Genomic DNA, 6227 nt, shown 5'->3' with positions numbered 1-6227 from the left:
TTTATATAAATAAATCATAACATTAGGTAAGCTTTCGAGTTCGGGTTCGAGTTCTCTAATGACTAAATAACTTTTGTTAGGAATTTCTTTTTCATTCGTTCTTCTGTTGAATGTAGTCCTCTTGAGCTGAGCTCTCTTTGAGGGCGGATTACATACATTTTTTCGAGATAGTTAATCACTTTTTTCACCGTGAGAGGGCGGAAAAGGAAGCTCGACCTACAGGGAGAGGGAGGTCATTCAGAACCCGCTGGCTAGGCCACCAGCTTGAGGCTGTTCCGGATGCTGGACTTCAGCAATGGTAGCCACTGCTTCTTCAGTCTGAGAATCTGCCTCTTTGTCGCTTGTTGCTCATGAAGTAGCCCTCTTTCTTTATAAAATAAGGATACATGCCCCTTTCCTTACAGTCAAGTGGCTTTCGAGCCGTTTTATCTTTAATATGGAAATTCTTTTATGTAAATCTAAATTTAGTTGAGCTCAAATACGAATATCCAACACAAAGTAAAAAATAAAAAGAAAATGGTAAGCTTTGAAATTTCTATGTACTTATAAATGGGAATTTACTTCTCTTGAAAAAATAATACCCTCTTTGTTTCATTTTAGTTGGCATTTATATACTACAATTAGATATTTTAATTTGCTTGTTCTTTTTTTATATTACTCTTATTTAGAAGAGGGAGTTGTGAAGGACTAACATAGCTCCAACAAGTTGTTCTTAATGTAATTTAAGTTGTACTATGGGGCCCATTTTATTCAATAACTATTGTATTAGCATCTAAGTTGTACTATGTTAGGGCCCACCTTATTCAACAAGTATTGTGTCACGCCCCGAGCCTACACCCTGGGCGGGACCGGCACTCGGAGACCATTGCTGGCCCCAAGCGAACCCTTGGCCTGGCTTTCTTAACTCAGTGGAAACCTACTCAACAGAATAACTCAATGCTATGCGGAGACATAAACAACTTAAATGATACATATCTGGCCAAAAAGGCAACTCGAGTCTCAAAATAGAATACTTACATATATACATAGGTAAGAGACTCAAAACTAACTGACTGAGTGTCTGTCTATCTATCTATGAAGCCTCTAAATTACTGAGATGGACGTTGGGACAGACCCCGCAACATCCTAGTAAGACAAAACTAAGAACACGAAGTAATAGAGTCCTCCGGAAAGCAAGGAGACTCACCACTGACTCTGGAGTGCTCAGCTGGGTCAACGACGTGCAGGCTGCTGATCTGGGATACCTGGATCTGCATCACGAAACGATGCAGGCCAACTGGCATCAGTACATGGAATGTACGAGAAGCTGGAATGCTAAGCAACAACGGCTAGAAGGAAACCTGGGAGAAACTGAATAGATTACCTGGCTCAACTCAACTCAACCTGACTGACTTCTTTCAATATAAGGCAATTTAAAACAAGTGCGATATAAAGAAAGACTGTTTAAAACATGTTATAAACTCTGTGTGTATACAAAGATACAATAAGCCTGAAATGTATATAGAAATACAATGAACTGATGTATATAAAAATACAATAATCTCTGAGTATGAAAATACAATAACTGCTGTGGGAGTTTCTCTAACCGACAACCATCACATAAGAGCTATAGTGATGATACAGCGATCGACCTCACGCTGCCAGAGCATCTTATACCCGGCCAAAGGTATAAGACCTGAACTGCCTAATGGATCCACTAGTCTAATCTGAAAAGGGTTCATCTAAAAAGCATGATCCTTTTCTACCCATGGTGGCTAACATGGTTCTATGGGGGCTGTGGGTTCTTTGAACGCTCCCCCAACTCGGTGCTCGATACTACTCCCAAAAATGTACTGGCTCTTATGTTTTTAAAACATAATTATTCCTGCTGATATGAGATAATTACTCAAAAAAAAACTAGCCCGAAGGCTCTTTGGAAATCTCAGTTTCCAACCTTGTTTAGATGCAAAGACCTTTCTTTAAAACCTTTTTGGGAATATATAGTTCCCTAATAACTTTGAGAAAATGAACTCAACTTTAAACTCTTGACTCCTTACTATTTACTTGACTTGCAACTTGAGCCTTAGAATGAAGTTAAAACGTTCAATAAAGACTCTTGAAAAGCTTGGAGGACTTGCTTGAACTTACTTACTTCTAAGCTTGACTTCACTTGACTCGGAAAACTAACTTCCTTGAATTTAATTATGGATTCAAGGACTTGATTGGTATTTGGAAGGACCCCATGGTGTTTAGGAATGATTTGGGAATGATTTGGGACAGCCAAACTAAAGAAAATCTTCGAACATAAATTCTGAAAACAGTGGAGTCCGCGTCCTGTCCGCGACGCGGAGAAGATTTTGTTCACAGAGGGAACAAGTCCGCGACGCGGACGTGCTCCTCGCAAGCTGCCCGACTTTCTCCCTCACGTCTCCAACTCTAAATCCTCTAACCTCAAGGGTTCCAGCCCCAATCACTTAGAAACATAATATCCCTCAACATTCAATAGAATACCACTCAAAAACACAATCCAATCATGTTCCACAACCCACAATAATTCCACAACAACAACAACCAACTTTAACAACATGACCAAACCTTTCTTAATGAATAAAAGGGACTAGGTGTGTGGGGGAAAGGATCACCCAACACTAAAAGCTCACATACCTTGGTAGGGATCACCCCCGACGAAAATCCACGATGATCTCCTTGCTTGATCTCCTCTTCTTCTCTTCTTTTCTTCTTCTTCTCTTCTTCTTCTCTCAAAACCCTCACTCTCACTTCTTTTAAAATGGTAAAACTGATCAAAATGATCAGCCTAACACATTTATAAAACCAAAATAGAAGGCTAGGGAAAAGACCAAAATGCCCTTAATGATTCCCGGACGGATTTCCTTGTCAACTGCCCAACTTTCAAAGGTCATAACTCGCTCATACATACTCGGAATTGAGCAAACTCGGCGGCGTTGGAAAGATCGTTCCGAGGGCTATGCAACCATAACTGGAAATACTTCTAACTCATCATGAGCTAGAAGTTACGACTGATCAAAGTTGGCCCAAAACTCACCTTTTCCATACTTAGCCGAAAATTTTCCAGATTTTCAAATCCTTTCCAAAAATGAAAATTTCCAATTCTAAGCCTCTTCAATTATTTCACATTGCCGGATGTTACATATTGTACTAGCATTGATGATACATAAGTATTAATTATAACTTGGCGTGTAAATTCTTTAAAATAATTATTGCCTCGATTTTATTTTTTTAACATTTATTTTTAATTTTAAAAGATTGGAAATTTTATGTTAAAAATTTTAATAATAGAAAATATGATTTATTTAACTTTTATCATCATCAATACTATTAATTTATTTGACGTTTTTTCTTAATCTTCATCTCATCATTAATGTTATTTCTATAATTTTCTTAAATCACTTATTTTTTCTTTTTTAACTCTTTTATATATATATATATATATATATATATATATATATATATTACTTTACTCTTATTTAGAAAGGAGAGTTAGAAAGACTAACACAACATCAAATAGATGTACCAAAGGTAATACAAGTTGTACTGTATTGGGGCCCACCTCATTACACAAGTACTACTCCCCACTCATATCAAGACACATGTACTATGTAGGGAGTTAGGAAGGACCAACAAGGACAAATATGTAATTTTCTTAAGCTTACCCCACTCATATCACAAAGACACATGTAATATGTATAACACATAGATGCTTTTTATATTATCTATGGATTGATCCATTTTCCCCTTACAGTCTTATAATTTCAAAACCGTTAAATTTCTCTTAATTTTCGAGTAAATATCTCAAAAGATCATCCAACATTGAGAAATTATATCGTAAAATTATTCAACTTTATTTTATACTTCTTATTTATATTACTCCTTATTAGAAGTGAGACTTTAGACATGGCACTACAAAGTTGTACACAAAGCATTTCAAATTGTACTATAAAATTCATTGTCGCTCATTAATTGTACACGTGTCTTTCTACATATACAACAACCCACATGAATAATTACTTTTCTTACTTTTTTTCCTCAGTTTCTCTCTCTATATATTCATTTTTTTTCCTTTTTTTCTACTTTCCATTCTCCCCTTTTACTCTCTTTAGTTTATCTTTGATCTTAAATTTTTCATAGATCTTTAAAATATTTTGAATTATTAATTATTGTGAATTATAATATTGTGATTTTTACGTAGTTTACAAATATATAAATTTCATTTTTAAAAAATTGAAGATACCATACGCAAATTTACGATCAAACTTAAACTATTTGATTCTCGAGAAATAAAAAGTGTCACATAAAATGGGACAGACGAAGGATAACTCTCAATTAAATTTATTTCACTTTTTATTTTCCATTTTTAACATAATTTTTCAAGTTGGATTTCTAGGAATTCTATTGTAGACTGATTTAAATTTTACCTTTTTGTTTTAAACTAGAGAATTTGGTCACACTTCGCGCGATCATTAAAAATTAAATATTTTTGATTAATTTTATATTTACTCTGTTGTTTAATCGTAATATTATTGTTTGTTTTAGTACTATAAAGATTGTGAAAAAAATAAAGCTTTTCAAATTTTACATCTATTAAATGAGGAAGAATATATTTTTTATCAAATAAGTTAAAATATATTTGCTAATAACAAATTCTTCCATTGCATGAAGTTGATCCTTTAATATATAATATATATTTCGGTGTATCATTCTCCTTAAATGTCTAAGAAATATCTCGTAATGTGAAATAACATTGTAATACTCCCTCTGTCCCTAATTACTTGTCCACTTTTAAATTGACACATTTATTAAGAAATCAATTAATCACATAGTGAGTTTATCATTTTACCCCTATTAATTATGAAGTAGATGAAAAGTTCTGCAATTTTCAAAGTAATTAGTGATTTAATTGAGGGTATAATAGGTAAAAAAATTGCACTTTCTTGATTTGTCAAAATGAACAAGTAATTAGGGACAGTTATAAAAGGAAAAGTGAACAAGTAATTAGGGACAGAGGGAGTACTAAACAAATGCATCAGCAAATGAAATTTATATTAAAAATATATTGAATAATGACGTAATAATACCTTAATAGAATTTCCTATCTATTTTTTTGAAAAAAAAACTTCACCCTTTCAATTTTGTTATATCTTCTTATTTAGTAGAAGAATCATCATTTATTATATTTTACTCCACCTTAATTTGTACCATCAGAGTTTTAAGAATAAACATTAAATTCTAAATCGAAATAAAAAATCATTGAAAAATGAAAGAAAAAATAATAATAGTATATGAAAATTAAAATAAGGTGCAAGAAAAGCCTTTTCACGATAATTTTTTGAAATATATTGATAACAATTAAAATGGAGCTGGTATTTTATCTTTAAAATTAAGTTTGAGTGAATTGAATTAGTAGAATGAGAAAAAATATTAAACTAATAACTTTTTAATGTTATTAAATGCATTTTCTTTTTAATTGAGTAGTAGATTAAAAGTTCTGAATTAGGATAATAAAATAATATCTTACTATCTCCTTAATTATTATGGTATTGCAAACATTTATTTTCCTTAAATAGTGATTCATTTTCCATTTACAGTTATATCCAATTAATTTCTAATGTATTGAATGCGGTTATGGGATATTGAAATAATATCTTTATCTTTCCTGAATCATAATAAAATTATAATTTAACATTTATTTTTCTGAAATGATAATTTTGTTTTAATTCCTAGAACATATTGTTTACTATATAGAGTGTAATTATAATAAAACATATTGTATTTAGTATGATAAAAGAACTCAAAAATTTGAGAAATTAGATAAATAGTAATCTTAGCTTCTAAGAAATGTCACATCATCACTTACATATCCAACTTATATATATATATATAAAAGAGTTAAAAAATAAAAAATAAGTGATTTTACAAAATAATATAAATAACATTAATGATGAGATGAAGATTTAGAAAAAACGTCAAATAAAGTAGTAGTATTGATGATGATAAAGGTTAAATAAATCATTTTTTCTATTATTTAAATTTTTAACATAAAATTTCCAATCTTTTAAAATTAAAAATAAATGTAAAAAATAAAAATAAAAATCGAGACAATAATTATTTTAAAGAAAAATATAATCAAAATTTTCAGAAAAAATTGATAAGAATAAATAAGTATCTATTACTAAGAATGGTGTCGCTACATTTTCTATTTTAACTTTATT

General features: G+C 31.3%; 1 protein-coding gene across 2 annotated transcripts in view; it reads right to left on the bottom strand.

Annotated features, from left to right (window-relative positions):
- LOC125845341 (putative late blight resistance protein homolog R1A-10) overlaps nucleotides 1-6227 on the bottom strand; it is a 700072-nt gene that overhangs the window by 624660 nt on the left and 69185 nt on the right. The gene's annotated exons all lie outside the window — the stretch shown is intronic.

This window comes from Solanum stenotomum, chromosome 11, assembly GCF_019186545.1.
Source record: "Solanum stenotomum isolate F172 chromosome 11, ASM1918654v1, whole genome shotgun sequence".
NCBI lineage: Eukaryota > Viridiplantae > Streptophyta > Magnoliopsida > Solanales > Solanaceae > Solanum > Solanum stenotomum.
This window is presented reverse-complemented; position numbering and strand designations above follow the sequence as displayed.